The sequence below is a fragment of the Nipponia nippon genome, unplaced genomic scaffold (assembly GCF_047370975.1).
Source record: "Nipponia nippon isolate SJK-2023a ecotype South Korea unplaced genomic scaffold, ASM4737097v1 scaffold_2, whole genome shotgun sequence".
Taxonomy (NCBI): Eukaryota; Metazoa; Chordata; class Aves; order Pelecaniformes; family Threskiornithidae; genus Nipponia; species Nipponia nippon.
This window is the reverse complement of record NW_028262336.1, coordinates 52,692,646-52,712,938: the sequence shown is the minus strand read 5'-3', so window position 1 is coordinate 52,712,938 and position 20,293 is coordinate 52,692,646.

Sequence of the window (20,293 nt, the reverse complement as noted above, 5' to 3'; positions counted from 1 at the left end):
TGAAAGACTACTGTAGGAAACACTGACTCTTTTCCAAACATGTGGAAGACAGAGTTCATAAAAAAAAAGCGCTGTAGTTCCAAAGGCAAGTTATCAGCAAAGATATTTTTTTTTTCCAAAAACCTTGCTCATGTTATGTTATGAATCATTATTTCAGAACTGCATGCCTCTAGTTTAAAAAGCTCAGTTGCCTGGTTTGCTTGATATAAGGAGTAACTATAAGCATGAATTCCCTTTTTGACTGATTAAAAAGGCTGAAGAAGTGCAGCTAAATCTGTTCAGCTGAGACCAGTGTAACATCTGCTTTGTCTGCAAATTGCTTGCTTTAACAGTTTGTTTTAATGAGTTGGAGCTTCTCACTTCAACTACTGGGGTTTTATTGTTGTTTTAGTTGGGGGAGGGTGTGATATTTTATCACCCGATGGTATCTTGCAGTTATTTTTTCCTTTAAAACAAATCTGAGTGGTCACATCTGTGTTATGAAAATGAACATATGTATGTATAAGCAGTACTTAGATAGGCATTTATCTATGCATCTACATAGTTATTAAACCAATTAAGTTTAAAAACAGTACAAATTATATTTAAATAAATACATTTAGTAAGAAATTTTACTTATCATAATGTGTGAATAACAACCCCTCTAGATCCTTAAATATAGCTATGGAACAATTAACAACCAACCTGGTGTCAGAATGAACTCCCTTTTCACTTTGTTGCTTGTTTGATATATTTTGTTTTCATATTGAGTGAAAAACTGCATAGAAAGGGAACGAAAAATAGTTTGTCTCCCCCTGAACTGCTTGCAAGTAGCTACTGTAATGGGACCAAAAAGTAAGGAAAGTGTAAATTCTGGATACTTTTCATTTAAGAACTGCTGTGGGTCACCAAAAAGTAAAATTCTAGTGAATGACCACAGGAAGAAAAATGAATCATAGCTGTCTTCAGTAAAAGTTGAGGGAAACAGTCACTGCAGAGGATGTATACACTGAGGTCAAGGGGGATTTACTTTGGAGTAGTTCTAAATCTGGTCCCAAGGTCTCAGTGACCATCAGCAGTTGGATTGCATTAAGAATGAGCCTTCTGAAAGCAAACTTGTTCATGTGCTCTGAAATGACTCACAATGTCAAGGAAAACAGCAGTAGTCAAAGGCCAACTGAGAGATTCACTTGAAAATTACATTCCTGACCCTAACCTGAAATGCTGAAGTAGACATACCCATAGTCTTTCTAGCTTTGGACTACTCCAGAGTTCCGGTTAAAATCCATGGTAGTTGTATTTTTTACCCATAATTTATCAAAAGAATTTGCATAGTGACTCTGCAGGAATAAGGACACTATGAATCTATTTTCTATGCCAGTGAAGCTTCCATTTTTTCTTTCCTAGAAAGTTGTTTAAATTTATGGAAGGAGTCAAGAAGGGGAAAATGTAGAGTGGTTTTTGGTTTTTATTTTTGGTTCATACTTGTTTTTTTGCTTTTTTGGTTGGTTTTGGTGAGTAAGATTTTTTTATTTGGCTTAATCATTCCTGAGAAATGATAAGATATATTGTCCTTAGTAGCATGTTTTCCAGTCCTTGGCTAGGAAAGTGGCTGTCAGTCTATGATTGCTGTAAAATTACAGTAAAAATATGTGGCTACAACAGCTCATGTAATAAAAAAAGAAAGCTTAGCTCAGTACCTTAAGGTGTCTACAATGCACTGTATTAATTGCACTTCTAGTCAAGGGGTAATACACTACTTCACTAGCAACATGATTACAATGCAACCAAAGATGAAGACAACACAGTAATTGTTAAGTTATTTGTGTGGGGTAAATCAGCTACTAAACATCAGCTAGCAAATGTTATTTGTTTTCAATTAATACACTCAAATCTGACTGAAATTGTGTATAAACACAACAGGAATGTTTTTTTTTAGGGGACCAGGAAATCCTCTCAAGATACTGATCCTTGAAGGGTTTCTCAGGATTGTTCAACACTTAAGACAGAGGCTAATATACACAAATTTTGATTCTCATTCTGACTCCTGACTCCTGTGCTTGTAACACAGACTCACTTTTACTTTCAGCTTTCTGAGGTAATGGACCTTGTTAATGGTTTCCAGAAAACTGATGGACTGAAACTAAAAAACTAATATTTCCATCTCAAGTTGGTCAATGCATTTGGTTATTTTAAAATATTTTTTCTTCCTCTCTCTGGCTTGTTCTGTACATGGTAAAGACATTTTATTGATGCTGGCAAATGCATAATGTATCATAGGGTTCACAGGGAAAGTTCTGCCAAAGATGAAACTGAAATTAACTCCAGATCAGCTTATACCTTATGCAATGGCATCATATTTAGAAATTAGGTATCAGTTTCAGTTTAAACAAACAAATTGGATTACAAATTTTGCCATGATTTTGTTTAGTCAAGTGTAAAATTTGATTTTTTACATGCATTATAACATATGGTTGGAAGTGTCACATATGGCTGAAACTGTCAGCCAAAAGTCAAATGGCCATACTTCTCTCTCCTCAGATCCCAGTTGTCCCGATATATTAGACTCTAATTGTGTTGTTGGAATATTTCTATTTGTATTTTCATATGCATATATACATATTTATGTGCAAAGTATAATTTAATAAACTGTTAACATACAGATTCAGAAACTGGCTTTGAAGTAAGGAGCAAACCTGCAGACGTGTATTTTTCATATCCACATCAGGAGTTTTTAGTATTTATTATATTTTAACTTATTCAATAAATGACAACTCACAAATATTTTGAAACACTGAACAGATGAAACCTTAAAAATAGTTATATGGAATAATTAAAAATAATCCTTATATATTGCTACTGTCCTGAATATAATTACAGACTCAGACCCTGCAGGCATTTTATTCAATATTCATGTGTTATCCAGCCCGAGGTGATATGTATCATCTGTGAAATATGCTACTTAGGGAAAGGGAGACAATTAGTCAACACTGTTAGTACTTAAAGCTGATATTTTCAAAATTTTTTAGGGACGTCTGTTGGCTAATTCTTATTACAATATTTGGAAATTTTGTACATGTATATCCATGACACCTTTGAAAATTTCGTCTACAACTCCCTTACAACCAGTCAGGCTCTACTTTGTATGTTGAATAAAAGAGGAATTTGCCACAATATTTTCAGAACTGCTTATCCATCTGGATCAACTTCTTGGCTGCACACAAATTAAGATTCTCACACCAAAGAGCTCTTTAAATGATCTGTTACATTTGGCTGTTAAAATTGCTGTGAAAGCCTTCTTTTAAACTTAGTAGGTTGTTTATGAGCACAACAAGCAATGGAGTCTTTTATTCATAACTTTCTTCTTCCGTTCTCTCAGGAGAGATTGTCAGATGATTAATAAAGTAAAAAAATAGACTGCATGTTTAGTGAAAGAAGGAGTGACAAGGGCTTAGAAAAGTGAAAACACAACCAAATTAACACACGATATTTTCCTGTCTTCTCTCTGAAAAAATTGCCATCTTTTACTTCTATACGACAGCATGTTTAGAAAAGTATTAACTTCATTTTCAAGTTGTCCCATTCTGTCTTGTGCACAAGTTCACATAAGGCAAAAACTGATTTATTTTTGTCCTGGTTATTCTTTTGAACTGTATATGTAGGAAAGTTGTGGTATTTTCTTCATAGAGAGTTCATGATTACTAGTCTAAGGACAAGAACTATAGGTAAGAAAATATTCATTCATCATTCTTGTTGAATTCTAATAGATTCTTTACATGGGCTTTGTCTTGGGTTTATGTTTTACATAATTCGATAGCAGATATTTAAATTCCCAAGTTTTTATAGAGAACTCTATCTAAGCTGGTTTAGCTTTGGATTACTGAATTCAGAATTTTTATGAAAAATATTCACTATGAAACTTTCTACAACATCAATTTGATATGATTGGCTTGTTTTTTGGATGAGCCAAGAGCAGGCCAAGCGAAATCTATCATCCAATATTAAATGTTAAAGGATTTAGATATATAACTTTTTAAAAAAATTTTCTTTGTACTCCTTTACACTATCAGATTTCTAACCCATAAGGGAGCAAGAGCCCATTCCTGGTGTAATGTGGGCTGAGCCTCATGATTCTGCTTTCTCTAGCTCTCCTTCTCTCACTGGAGAAGCAGGTTTCTTCAGTGTGAAAAATGGTGTGGTTATTGCTTTTTCATCTAAGTCTGAATATCAGCTCAGCCTCATCCTGTCACACAGCAGGTCCACAATGCAGTTTCTTTAAAATTTTCTTTCTATACAGTGTATTTGGTCCCTCTGAAATTGCCAGCAACTGTCTCTTCATCAGTATAACCCCCACATGTCATGATCTGACCGTGGTCTGAATGTCATGACCATCACTCCCTAGCTTCCCTTGATTGCAAGAAGTGACAGTTTGTCAGGTAGGAACAGCTGCCATATTTTCATATGTACAGCATAGACCATCTGAAGAGTATTCTTTTTTAAGTAATACTTAGGTGATGAGCTGTGTTTTAAAATTATTAACCCTTTTATGAACAGCTCAAAGTATCTTTTGGAAATCTTCCAGCTATAGGCAGCTGGGGGAAGACAAAAAAAAAGATGGAGATGATTTCTGGGGAAGAGGAGAGAGTGGTTGTCTATCAGCCTCATCAGCAGAGGAGTTACTAGGACATTGTCCAAAGACAGAATTATTTGCTCTTGCTGACAGAGGTACGTAGTCTGCGTGGATACAGAATCAAAAGAGGTTCTCATGGAGGAACTTACAGGTTATACACTTGTAAACACAGTCTATTCAGGATGGGATTCAGACGTCAGATTCAGACATCAAGGAGTGTAGTGATAGGAAGAGGGGTAATGGCTTTAAACTAAAAGAGGGTAGATTTGATTAGATATAAGGAAGAAATTCTTCACTATGAGGGTGGTGAGCCACTGGAACAGGTTGTCCAGAGAAGTTGTGGATGCCCCATCCCTGGAAGTGTTCAAGGCCAGGTTGGATGAGGCTTTGAGCAACTGATCTAGTGGAAGGTGACTCTGTCCATGGCAGGGGGGTTGGAACTAGATGATCTTTAAGGTCCATTCCAACCCAAACCATTCTGTGATTCTGTGATTCTATGATTCTATGATCAGACATGAGGTGTCTGGCAGGTAGGTGCTCACTTCTGAGCTCTCCGAAGAGGAATGGCAGACCTGACCAGCGCACCCAGACATCTGCTCAGCTGGTCCTGCAGAGCCCAAATGCAGGCCATTTGGGAGGCCCTGTGGTATCCTGCTTGTTCCCCAGTTGCTGCTCTAGGTCTTGCAGAGCTTGTCTTATTCTTGCCAGCCTGGGGTGGCTGCCTTGGGTGTCACAGGAAATAGAATTGCACCATTATTTTTAAATATCTAACTTATTCCCCTAAATAAGCAGGATCCCACTCTTCAATTTTTTAGCACAATCAGCTAATTATTTGGATGACATTGTTCAGTTGAGATATTTCAGAAAAATACTATTACTCTTCAGGAGATTTCCTTTTGGCACAAGATAATTTTACTAATTTATTAGTTAGACACAGAATTATGCCTGTTTTTTATAATGAGTCTCAGCTCCCAAAAAGTTTGGGAAGCAGTCTACCTGAGTAATCTGGATTCCTTAGATGATACAAACTTTTGATTGTCTTTAATCCACTCTGATGTCTAAATGCATGTTTATAAACTCTTCACATTATTATAAACAAGTAATTTACCTAGATTTTTCTGTGTAGGTTTTATATGCACAATATTTTTTAATATGTTTCCCTAATGAAATAGCAAGCTTATGTGAAATGCCCAATGATAAGGAATTCTCATACAAAGTATTCAGAGTTGATAGTGCCAGGAGGTTGATTTTATCTTGGGTAACCCAGAATGATGTTACTTTAATCTTGCTTCTAGGTATAGCACTTGGATTCTTTGTGGCCTTCCATTATACCTACGCAAGTATTTACATTGGTACAAAATGAATATGGAGTGCTTTTTTATTTTGAGTATTTACAAATTCTTTTTTCTTGTTTTGCAGACCTAGTGTACAGGGCTACAATAGAGAAAGGCCAGATTGGAAGTTATTTCATTGAGAAACCTGGAGAAGGTACTAAGAAGGAAGGTTTTTTTGCTGTCAACTTGCATGGGAAGTATCCATATGTTACAGGTAAAGGTAAGATCATTCCTACTCTCACAACAAAAAGGAAGCCACAAGGTGACGCTAGCACAGCACTGAGACTAAGCCGATGGACTTGGCTGCTCCAGAAGCTTTGCCTGTTTTCTGTTTTGCAGCATCTTTTCAACTAAAAGCATACGCAAAATGTCAGATAGAAGCTCATGCAGTAAACAACATACAAAACCTTAATTTAAATGGCCTGCAATGTATCCAGTTTGATTACTACAGGTGTCTGGTGTTCATTCCAATGGACTTTTCCATATAATACAAATTAAGAAAAGAGGCCATTGCCTCATTGCCAATGAAACCTTCTTGATCTTCACTAAAAAACAATGTCTGACTTCAGGATAAGAAGTGTGCTACTTGTAGCTAGAACAACTGAAGAAAAAATAATAATGTATAAAACGTAAAAATCACAAAAATATATCAAAGCTACTCTCTTCGTTTTACATAGAGCCACAGATACCGTCCCAGCTGAGGGCAGTACTTGCTGAAGGGGACATCATGTCTGTCACCTCTGCAGCCCTTGAGGGCACTGCAGGTTGCCCACTCTGCTCCTGGCTCTCTTGCCTGCCTTGAACTGCAGCCTCTACTTCTGTCCCACCTTGTGCCTCTTTAGCAGCTCCTGGGGGGAACAGCAGCCTCCCCCCAGTATCAGCAGGGGGAAGTCTAGGCCAAAAACCACAATACTGAAAGCAATTATATAGACTTACATAAAGATTAATTGGGTGAAAAACATGTCATATTAAATGGTGGCTATCTATTTTTTCTCATTAATACTTTTATCTTTTCTCTTAAACACATGTAACTGCATGTAGCTGCCACCAGGATATCCAGTAACACCAAAGATCTCTAGTAAATGCAGAGTTCATGTGGCCTTACTGAATTTTGACAGAAGTCATATCTGTATCTAGTTAGCTGGCTTTCGTCCTGTGACCAATTACACTCTTTTGTTATGCCAAGTCATTTTTATGTTGTCAATAAACCAGATCATAGTTTCAAATAATTTTGATTGTGAAATTCCAGCGTTTCTCTCCTGCAACATGCTTTGTTATTTTTTCTTCCCTATTGCTAAAAAAAATCTTGGTGAAAGCTTTAAAATATCTCATTTGGCTTTAGGTCTTTGCAAGTCATTTTCCTTTTCTATTGGAAAGGAGACATGTATTGTTGGTAAATTCTCAATTTTCATTTTTTCACTAGGTCTATTTTGTTTTTACAATGTCATTTTTATTATGATAAAGCAGACTTTGATTGTAAAAAACCCACCAAAACAACAAAAAACCCACCCCTTCTTGCTTTTAGCAGCTATAAAATTACTTCACAGTACATGAGGGAAAACAGACACGGAAGAACTTCATAGATGAAATAGTGTACTGTTGTACACTTCACCTTTCTTAGAACAGGAAGAACTCCAAAGGAAATACATGGGTTTTCTGTTTTATTGCTCCCTGTTTGGTTTTGTCTCTAAGTTCTTAATAATTAATCCTACCTTAATGCTTTCATGTAGGTGATTTTTCAGAAATTCTCCTGCAACTGAAATCTTACATTGAAAACATAAATAGCTCCTTTAAAGAAACAGGGATGTCAATAAAACTTTACTGAAAAAAAGATTAACAATTAAAGATCCAATTCAGCAAAACATCTAATTAGACAGTCACTTTAAGCATGTGTTTAATCCATGGACCCCAGGGATTTAAGCATAGGTTTTGAAGTTAAAAAATTGTGGGCCTAAACAAATAATGGCATAATTGCTACAAAATGGTAAAATAATAACACACTTTCAAGGAAGCTAAAGCAGAAATCAAAAGAAACAAAATAAAACAAGTACTCCCTAATTTTTTCTGCCTTGCTTAAGATACAAATAAAAAACCCTAAACAGCTAAGGTTACATGGGTATGTTTTGTGGGGGTTTTTTCCCACTTTCACTACAGTAAGTAATAGGAATATGATAAAGGAGCTGGAAAAAAGTAGAAAAAGATTTGGATTCCACTTTAAGTTGACTTAACTTTAAGCATAAGATCAATTTCCAATTTGGAGTTGCAGTACACACTCAGATACATTTAAAGGCAAAATTTTGAATTGGGCCAGGATCCATTTTTTGTTGTAATTTTTCTCACCACCCTGCAAAATATGTTGATTATTGACAGAAGTGATCTGTTTGTGGAACATCAGCTGGTCAAAAATTAAACTTCAACCAGATCTTTTTGTCAACAGCCCTTTCCATGGAGAGACAAGGCATAGCTATAATATGACATATTGTTTTCTTCCAAGGGAAAAAACCACAAATATTGCTAGTTTTATGAGTAATATTTTCAATTGCACACCAGTTCTGAAAATTCACAGGAAAACACGGACAATAGCAGCACTAAAATATTACAGTGCCTGGAAGGTCACAATATTATTACTGGATTAACTTGCTAAGGTTGAAGACCAGTAAAATGACACCATAAGCCTGTACCTAGCCAGATTTGCCCTACTTTTCAAACTTGTTTGGGGGAACTAAAATACTCACACTATTCCTGACATCAGCCATTTTATTTACTCACATGTCGAGATGTGAACTGACATAGCTGCAAATGCACACCCATATTTGAAGACTTGACTAGCAGGTAGGACATCAGTCCATGAGGACAACTTGAAATCTAAGGACGAACGTACAGTTTTCTTGTCTGTGGATAAATGTTAATTATTGAAGCAGAGCTCATAGGAACTCTTACAGCCTGTATCACAGGGTGACTGGGCACTTAGCTGATGCTCCTTTCATTTCAGATATTTGATGTCTCTCATTACATAACCTGCAATATATAAACCTGCTGCAACAACAAATTTGTCCATATGTCGTATTTTATAACCTGTTTTACTTTTATTGCCCCCTGAGACTATTAAACAAACAGAGAAAACGGAAAACTTTCTGGCGGGTACATGCAAAGTCTACAGACACGTCAGAGGCTCCTCCACAGCCCATCTCACTTTACAACAGCTATGGATGGAAAACAGCAACCCCTCTATAAACTCAACTATAAGTAATGACCTCCATATGCTTGAATAGCTTGAGGAATATTAGCTCATTAGTGAAGATGTTTAAATAGTGTGGTATGTGCAATACTTATATTCAAGTGAATTCTTACCAGAAAGCTATGCCATATTTCAAGTAACACAATTATATTCTATACCATTAATAGAACAAAGAGCCATATAAACTATGAGGTACATTCAAGCTTTCACCTGATTGGTTAAGGGAAATATTTGTTCCTGGCTGATTGTCAGCTGTGTGATTGTATATCAGTGATGATAAGAAACTTTCACTGAAGTAAAGCTTTTGCCTGCTTAAAGATGACTTCATTCTAAGATACAAGTGCCTGTAAGCTCCTGTTATAAACAACATGATTTTTCTGTTTTCAGTAAGCATTACTGTTAATTCTAGCCACTAGCAGAAATCAAAAGCTACAATTTATAGAAAGATAACATACAAAAATATGAATTATGAGTGCACAGTGATTCAATGTAGTTGTTCTTTTCTTAGTTTCTTCAGGCGATCAAGGGAACAAGAAGGGGAACATTTCTACAGAGACTGAAGGACTGTAATTAATCTTGAAAATGTAAGAGCTTGAGCTAGTCCAGAGGTGTCATTCTGGAGTCAACATGAATCTGGAAACTGAGTCTATTTTTGCAGGTTTGGTTCCAGAGTGTGAATCCAGCTGAGAGGGGTCATCTTGTCGCTTGGTTTAGTTTTAATTCTTGACTTAACTGGAATCAGATGAGGTATATTGTGGAAATATGCAGATGATGCAGTCTTAGATGATGTTATAAGATTACCATGGTGCAGGATGGACACCCCAGGAGAAATCCATTCAGTGATGCTGAATGTAAACATTCAGTGATGTTGAATGTAAATTTGAGGAATGGTTTAAAAAGAAAAAGACTTTTTCCTTTAAAATTGTTTTTATCTAATCTTGAAACACATTTGTGAGCATCTTGCTTTTTTCACCCTGACCTGCCCTATGTGCCTGTCACAGACACTCCTCGACTATCTGAATTATCTCTCAAAGCCAAAGAATCTATCGAAGGCCTTCATGCATTCACCAACCTCTAACATATAATCACTATGAATATAATTTCAGTATCAACTATGGAATATCTGGTTTAAAACCAGAATGATAGATTTACATAATATATGAATATCCAGCCAACTATCAAGTTTATAATCAGGAATACAATTTTTACTTTAATTCTACTCCCCTCTCAATTTCCTCCCCCTCTTCTTTTAATCATGTTATTTGATCGTCAGCTAAGAATTTTCTGTTCCTTCTTGTCTTCTGATAATCAGAGAAGTTAGCTGAAGACTATGGTTGGCAGAACATTACAACTTAAGCAACCCTTCCAATATCTGGATTCTTTGCTTGTAAGTGACCTAGTTCTAAATTATCACAATGTAATTATTCATTGAATACACCCTTAACAGGATATTTGATTCTAAAAAAAATCACTAATATTATTCACTATGTTCAAAAGAACATTTTGGGCTCAGCTTTCCAAAATAATATCAAAAAAAGGTAAAATCAGTTAATATTAAAAAGCAAACAAACAAAAAAATCCTGCAAATGGCAAAACAGGCTCTGTCACACACCCATCTCTCTGACTTTCCTAAGAGATTTTTATCCCAAGTGATGTCTCTATAATTTCTTATGTTTTCCAGTTTTAAAAATTATTTTTCCCCTTCTTACTGTTTGATGAAGTTAAATGTATGCTTCTTTAATCAGAGTGAGTGATAGGAACAGAGAAATAGTTACGTGACAGAATGAAATAGTTCAGAACTGACAGAGGGTTACTTTATGTAGTAGTAGACTGATGAAAACTTTATAATAAAATATATCACAATGTGACGATTAGAGATCGCTTCATAGGCAGTTAGAAAGATAGAATGGAGGTGACTGTACACAAAAAATAGCATTAAAATCAGTCCCTAATTTATTTGGGGAGAAAGTGGAGAAGGTTTCTCAAATTAAGATATGGAAGGAGTAGGCCCACAAAGGTTCTTATTTGATTATTATTTGCAAAGCTTTGTCATGTGTTTTTTCTGAACAGACAACCAGTAAAGTCAGCGTGAAACCAGGAAGCATTACAAATACCTTTAACAGAGCACTAGCCAGTTAGCTCAGTAATATGAGCTCCTAAATGACGGTTCTCTCATTGCCTTTATGTAAGATGTGTGGTATAATATCTGCTACATAAACCACCGACACTATATTTCTCATGTAGGTTTCTTTATGCAGAGAAAGCCTAATACAACCAATGATTACAAATGATTATATCATCCCTACCTTCTGTTCATTACCCCAAGGGGATTTTCACCAGCCAGGCTGATGACACTGAACAGTAAGTCAATTGTGCTTTTTCAAGAACAGATATCTAACTTAACGGTGAACTCTAATCTGCCTAGAATCCTTGCAAGGGAGCAAAAAATCCTGAGGGACAAAAAAGCAAGCTAATAGAAAACTTTGCAGTTATACTGCATATGAATATTTTATATTAGAATGGGAGTTTCCACCATTTAACAATTATTGAATATATTAGTTTATCACAGATTTCCTTCCTAGAAACTGGAATAATCACAAATAAAGTGTTGTATTCTGTTTCTTATGTAGGGCTTCTGTTTCAGGGGAGGCCATCTATATCAGAGACAATGTTCAGCCTTTCAGGCTGAGAAAAAAGACAGACTAGTGGGTGTTTGAATTAATCAAGAAATCCAAATTTCATTCCTGGACCACGGGAAAGCACTACAACTTTAGATATCAGGGTGCATTTATATCAATATATACTAATAAATGACACACAGAAGGCATGGATGTAAATAATCAATATATGCTAATAATCTCAAATTCATTATTTTGGGGTTAGTCTTAGAGAACATATTGAAAAGCAACATCCTGTCTCAGATGTCTTTACCTTCCTCCAAAGCTGCATTGGAGAATAAATCAAGCAAATTAAGTGTTTGAGAGCCCTTATAGTAAACAGAAGCATATTTTCTCAGCAGAGTATGCAAGTTGGATTACAAATTAACATATAGGCTGATACTCATGTCTTCTGGCAGAAACGGTGTAACAATGAGATAGTCTCATCTTAGAATATAACCTTTTGTAAAAATAGTAGCGGATGTTAAGTTCTAGGTATTTTTGAAACACGTATTCGATTTTAACCTCTGACATTTTACTCTCGTACCTTGAGTAGTTCTCAGTACTAAAACTACAACATAAATCTCTAAATATGTGGCTTTCACCCTTTAGAACTATTTTTGATCTTTTACGAATATGTGATAGCTCATGGTTTTGATCAAATTCTTCACTATTTACATGGACCTTTATTGCAACCCATTTCACTTTGATTAGGCTTTATATAGTATTTTTAAACAGATATCAATGAAAAGTTGGAAAAAAGTCAGACCTGAACCATGATCTTTCAATATCTCATCTGGAATTCCATAATCAGCAAACTGCTACTTACAATCTGTTCTTGCTGCTTTGCTCCATTATAATGTCTTGTCAGTTCTCATAGTTTCCTTACCATAATCTTCTATACAAGTTCAAATTCCATTCACATCTAACCAAAATACCATACATAGCATTTCTGAGGAATGATATACTTCAAGCTGTCTGATATGCCATTACTGGAAACAAACATATTCTCTTTTTTAAATAGAAAATCAGCTATAGAGCTTTCTCATTCAAGACAATTTCAAAAGCTTCTGAATCCCAACATAAAATCTTTACATAAAAATGCTTAAAATTATTGGAGATGTAACACTGATATTGAAAAAGAAACTAAGCTAATGTCTCCTAAAAGTGAAGCTTATTATTAAATATGTATTTGAAGAAAGACAAAGTGGTTCTGGTTTTAGGGTATGCCAAAAATTTGCATAAAATTTGAAAAATGAAAATAAGTTGTTTTTACAAACTTTAAGCGAGGAAATAAAATAGCACTGATGAACTGGAAAAGCAGAAAAATGCTGTGCACCAGTTAAGGAATTTTTACCCTTTTTAGGCAAGCATATCCATGTAAGAAGCCCTTTTGCATAAAGCTGTAGCCAGACACCCCTGAACTGGTGCAATGTACATTTGGAGTTGTGAGAAGCTGGCAGCAGGCTGACTGGATTAGGAATGCAACTTTGTAGGTTTTTTCCTATCTTTCCCCCTTTCTGTCCTTCCTAGACTCTCCTTTGGCTGAGCCTGTTGTTACTGCTGCTGTTACTTGATTTGATTTGTTTAAGACCAGAAAAGACTGCTAGGATTGTCTAGTCTGACTTTTGGTGCAGCAGAAGACATTAGGCTTCTTCAAGTTGTCCCTATATTGAGCCAAATGGTTTGTACTTGACAAAATCTTGGATAAATTTCTATTGTGTACATTTCAGTGGCCGCTTACATGAATTTGAAAGAATGCTCCACCATGCTTTTCAGTTCAGCACAGCATCTGCCAATCTGCTGTCTCTGTAGCAGAAACATGGTGGATCTGTTTCTCCTCTCACTGCAAGTTCAGCTACAAGCAAACCTGTTGATACAGACAAGATTTTGCAGCAAGTGCAAAATACCATTTCCTATACTTGGGACACACTTCACAGCATGAAAATTGCCTTAGACAGGTGTAATTCTCTCCCATTTTTATTTTATTGTTATTTTTAATCTGTGATATTAACCAATCCTTGTGTATTTAAAATCAAAGTCCATTATTGGAGGACTTCATGTAAGTTTGTGATGATTTAATGAACAGTCATTCCATGAAGTAAAAGAAAGAATGGACTACGTTTCTCTGTCTTTTTTTGTTCTTGTTTGAAATCTTTGTTAGATATCCTGTTGGTTTACGTTAAAAAGGGGGAGGGGGGAATGATTCATTTAATATCTAATTAAGGTAGCTTAATACATATTCTTTCTAACAACAGAGTGCCATTATCCTTGATGAGATGAATCTTACCCATTATACCTTCCTTTTTTGTTGTTGTTTTCATGTACCCTTACTGAGATAGGGGCAAACAGGAGTCTAACCGTAATGTAAGAATGATTGCTAGTCTTGTGTGTTGGATTACCTATCCATTTTGACATGGTTATTTCTATTTTCTGGAAAGCATCAGATATTATCTGTGGAAACCACCTTCATGAATATAGATGCTGATCTTCTTTGCATATATTTAGATGTATACATATAAGTTAGTCTTTGAAAGATGATAATGGAAACTCTGCAAACCCTGATTTCTCACTCTATAATGCATTACAGTTGCTAAATGATGCATTTTTTCAGGCCTAGAGACTAGATAGAAAGCAAGTGGAATACATATCTTAAAGTTCCTGTTTCTCTGATCATTCAGGATGTTAAATACTGCCTATTTCTACTGATAAAAATGAAAATCAAAGTGTCACAGTATGGTGCAGCATTATTCATTCAGGTATATATTTTCCCTTTTAATAAATAATCAAACTATTTCCACCTTTACATAATTTAACAGAGTCAGGAAAATGTGACTCTCTTACTAGTCAAACAATTTCAGCAAGCACTATCCATAGTCATAGTGTGAAGATGCAAAAAGTGGAATAATATGGTAATTTCTTGACAAAGATAATGTTCAGAGCATATATTTTCTTTTTCTTCTTTTTTTTTTTTTTTAAATCTAGAAATAATAGGGACAATTTAGACCAAGCTTTGATGTTCAGAAGTGTCAGTATCTTAGCTGTTCAGACAGCTGATAGCTTAATGCCTTTGGCTTATTATCTTTAATTTCAGCAATACTCATCTTCTCACTGCATAATGAGATTTTCCCCTCCATTTAAAATGAACCAAACTAGCCCTCTATTAATCTAAAGATAAAACTTTAGGTGACTAAGACATGATATAAGAAGTGCTATAATGAGAAGGGTATCAAAAATCATTCTAGAAAAAATTTCAGACAGAAATAGGACTACTCTATAGCGTGAACACTACTGTTTGAAATGTTGTATCTTTGTGGCCCTCCAATCATAAACTCAAAATTGCTTCATACTGTGAAAGGCATTACAGCAATAAATCAAAACAGAACTAATACCATGTCAGATAATTGCCACCAAGTAGGGGATCATAAGTACTTCCACCTGCAAGACATATGGAAAGATTGGGGGGAGGAGGAGAGGAGGTAGGTTTGTTTGATTCCAGTCTACACCATTCTCCCTCAAAAAAAGCGTAATCACAAAAATAATATGCTCTTTTTTATTCTTAAGTGCATTTGTAAAATGAAATATATCTATTTTATATGTCTATACAAGATACAAATTAAGCTTACTTAATGTAACTTTTTTGTATGTCTTGGACTCTCAGAAGATGCAATTTTATTTCGTATTGTTTTAAGTTCATGACACATCATGTCAATTAACTGATAAAATTTGTAGATGTCCTGGTAATGAAGAAGTTTCTAAAAGATAAAGGTAGCTGAGAAATAGTATTTAAAAGAAGATGGCTAGCTCAATTTGGGGGTGGAAGAGTTAATGTTGACATTGAAAAAGAAGATGCTTAACAAGATCAGAGTAGCCATTTGTTTTCTTCTGTTTTCACTTTCGTCTGTATTCATCTCTGCATGGAATAAGACCCATAAGGCATTTCATACACAACTAGAAAACTAGAAAAACTTAGAGTAAACAATGATAGAAAATGCTTACCCACAAAGCAAGTGTCTTTCTAACCACAACTATGTTTTATTCATTTAACTGTTTTATACTTTAATTATGGTCTTAGACTCACTGCTACCTTGAATTAGTAATTTTTATATGTTAGATAAGTATTGAGAGAAATTTCTAAAATAATCTAAAAGACTTTGGCAATTTTTCTGTAATGAAAAAAACATGAATCTGAGTTTAGGGTTTGCCTTTTGGATTCATGACCCTTTTACAGCAGTCCTTCTTATCTGGATTATTACAATACTGATTTTTTACATCTGGACAGCTTAGGGAGTCTTCATATCTATTATCATTAAAAAATTACTTAACAGGAATATAATAGCTGTATCTGATGATATCATTGAAAAATATGCTGTTCTTCTGCATACAAAATTGTTTATTTTTTGTTCTATTTATAGTCCACAGTCACAGATAATTCCTTTTTTAAAAGAACCAAATGCTCTAACCATACGGGACAATTCAGCAAATTAATGCAACTCTGTAAAAAACCTTCACTAAGTCTAATCCAGTTAAAAGCCTCTGTCAGAAGTGAAGAATAGTTGCCTAGAAAAGAGTATAAGCAATAGGGCTGAATCATTTCCCAAATAACCAACTGTGCTACTTTTAGAAAAGCGCCTGAGGGCTTCTCACCAAAATTTTCTAAAGAAGATAAAAAAAGTTAGGTCCGTGACATAGTTAGACACCTAAATAAGTGTTCTGATTTCCAGTTTTTCTATTCATGAAATGCTAAGTAGATAACAGCTCCCCCTGGAACAAAATGGGATTGAGTAGCTCTCATGTCTGATGAGAAAGGAAATTTCTGCAATTTCTTAACAAAGTAGTAGTTTTGACATCCTTTTTCTCTACATGACTCATTATAATAACATTTTACTCATATTCACTGTGGTGGTTTATTAATGCACTAAATATGGGACCTCCATAACAGATCACTTAGTTAAGAGGGTGGAAACCAGTCTATTCATCATTTCTGATCAAAATCTCCAAAACTGAAAGGGAAAAGGGTTTTTTGAAACATTGTTCAGGGTTTAGTTTTGTTCCTTTGCAGTTCTTTCTGAACCTTCATGATATGATGCTTTATTAAATTATTAATTTTATATGTTGAAATGTGGCCCATTATAAAGTGTAAGGAAGGATCCTGGAACTAGTAAAGGTTTCCTCATCCCTTGGAAGGCTCAGACAGTTTATATACATAGGAAGGAGAAAAATATTCTGCATCTTTGAACATTCAAGGCAGGAAAAAATTGCATCTTAATGATCACTGCTGAAATTAAAGGAAATTAATACATGTTTTTAGCATAGTTCAAGTGTACTTCTAAGCTGTAGTGTGAATGTCACTGCTACAAAAGAAGTTGATAACATGTTAAATTAGATGATAAGGGAGTTCTGAGTCTTTGTTATGGAATTCTTACTTCTGAAGGATTGTCCTTAAGCTTTTATAACTCTTCATATTTTTCCCCTAGCATGCAAGAAGTATCTCCAGCTTTCTGTTTCTGACCATGTTACTCAAAGTGTTCTAGTCATTCATCCTTTTAAAAACCCCACAATAATACCGGTTTTACAGTGTTCCTAACAATTACTGTGCACTAATCTACACACAATCCAAAGAATATTGATGTATAACGTTCCTGTACAAGATTTTTTTTTCCCTCTCTTTCTTTTTTTAAAAATATTTTTGCATAGATGGACATTAAACTTTGATTCATATCTGGTTTTATTCACTACTTGGTGTGTGTGTGTATATATATATATAAAAGTGGTTTTTTTTGTAGGGATGGATACAACACACTCCTTATGTTCTGCTATAACAGTTGGGTGAGAAATGACATAATTCTTTTACCACACATTTAATGTAATAAACCTTAACTTCAAGCAAATGAAAGCTATAAAATTCTATTGATGGGCTTGCCAGATGTTGCCAGTTGTACTGTTTTAATAGATACCTTTCTTCTTTCAATATACTTTCTTTTTACTCTTTGACATATATCTTAAACAGAAATGCCTGTCAAGTGACCAGCAGGGTGCATATGATAAACCCTGATGTATCCTTTTACTACACCTTAGATGCCATAAACTATACACAGAGATCAACTGGTATATACAGCACTTACTATACATAACAGTGTAGCAGGATACCGCTGATAGGCTTTTATAAATAAAGAGCACTAGATATTTTCTCAGTGCAAAGGTCAACAGATTAATATACTGTAGGTTTGTATTCTGTAGCTGGCATGTGTTTGCAGCTTGGCTATTGCTCTTCTTTAAAGCTGCCGAATGATACCACAAGGTTCACAATAAAAGACAATAATATGATAAACTGAGTCTGCTGGGGAAAAGGGTTGCCATTTTGACTAATTATTTTTGTTTTAATAGAAAGAAAAAAACTTATTAAAAAAAAAACACAACTGAGGCAATTTATAACATGTAGTGACCTCACACACACACAAATTTGGAAGTCTTTCGAATTTCTTTCTTTACTTCGTCTAACCTGCCCATCAATGGCTAAGAAAGAAAATGGAAACCTTACACATTGCTATATTTCTTTCATAGTAAGGCATAAATCTTTGGGCATGTTTGGTGAAGCAAAGCATTTAGAAAGTGGCATAAACAGAGAATGCCACCTCTCCATACATGTTTTCACTTAGAAGTGGGAGTTGTAAGTCACAAAGGAACTTTTTTTTTCTTCTTAACAAAACCTGTATTCAGGTGAGTTTCCCACACAAAGAATACAGTTAAGCCTCATGTTAAACTCAGTCAACATCTTCATAAATGATCTGGCTGATGGGATTGAAAGCAACCTCACCAAGTTTGCTGATGACACTAAACTGTGTCATGAGGTGGACATGTCAGAAGGGACAGCCATCTTACAGGAAGACCTGGACAAGCTGGGAGAGCGGACAAGCAAGAACTGTATGAAGTTTAACAAAGATTCCCAGAACTGCTCACAAGACTTTCTTAGGAGACCTGTGGTAACTGTGCTTGGTTCAAATCCGTTACTTCTGTAAATCCACAATACTTGCATTCTAAGATGTCAGTGATTTGTAGCTTCTGATAACTAATTACAGCTACAACACTATAGTTATAGCTATGTTATAGCTACAACACAACACTGTCTTCTGCCTCCCCTTTTGAACATTTAAGTCTTTGGACTACCCATATTTTTTATAACCTTTTTCCCATAAAACTCATTTTAAAATCTCCTGATCCCATTTTGGGTTTCATTCAGTCTTCGTACAGTTATCTGTATTGAAATAATCACCTTCAGATCTCAAAATCTTCAGATCTCACAATTTGAATTTGCATGAGGAAGGCATGGAGAAAAACAATCATCACCATCAATCAGATAGCAAGTACCTAGAAGTGGAAGCTCTAAAAAAAAAAAGTTAAGCTGATCTAAACATTCTAAACAAACAAGACAAAAAACCTTATATCCCAGAACAACTGTCTGGAAAAATGTTCTCTTGGGGACTGAAAAAATGATCTTAACTGTAAAAGAAGCATCGTTGCAGATCCCAACAAAATTCACCATCTATGGCTGGTTACCAATATCATCTGGCGATGAAAATCACAAACGAGATCTTTATGTTGGACAGCAATACAAATTATCTGATTTTTCAAAGTTATTTAGCTTCTGCCTTTCCTACTAACATATGTTAAGGCAGTAATTGTATCACTGTAGGTGACTTTCTTATCAGGTAAATCAAAATGCTACAATTTTAGCTACAAATCTGTTTTTCCTTTTTTTTTTTTCATTCTGTTTAGGAAAAAAAATTTATACTAGAAATGTATAGACACATCACACCATATGGAGTGTTTTCCCTCTTCTATTATCCATGTATATGCTACACGCAAAAACTCCAGACAAACCTTAATGTCTGAACAATAATTTTTAAAGGTTTTAAAAAAAAAAATTACTCTTTCATGGCTTATAATAGTATTTATAGTGTAACAATTTATAATCACATGTATACTTTTTATACAGAAAGGCATGTTTCACATTATATAATGAAAGCATATTTACTATAGTAGTGATGCAAAATATTTGTGTACATTTATATCATATGTCACCTACTGGAAGAGTATTAGCTAACTGGAAATCATTGAAATAACACTGGAAATTACTAAGTAGCCTAACAACAATGACACTGCATGTTTGTTTAACTCTTGGGTCTTACAGAGTACCCATTACTGTGGTGAAGGATCCTAAAACCTGTATTTAGAAAAAATCACAATATTGGACTTTATTTTAAAAGATCTTTTTGATAACTCAAGGTAATTTACTTCCTCAGAATCCCATAAGAAGGATTTTACAAAGCAAAAACTAAATCTAGATGGCTTAAGCCCTAGTGTCTTGCCTTAGCCCCAAGATCTGCTATATTCAAATCGTTAACCATCCATGAATTATTTCTTTTTGTGTTGTAGCGGTGTATTACTTTTAAAT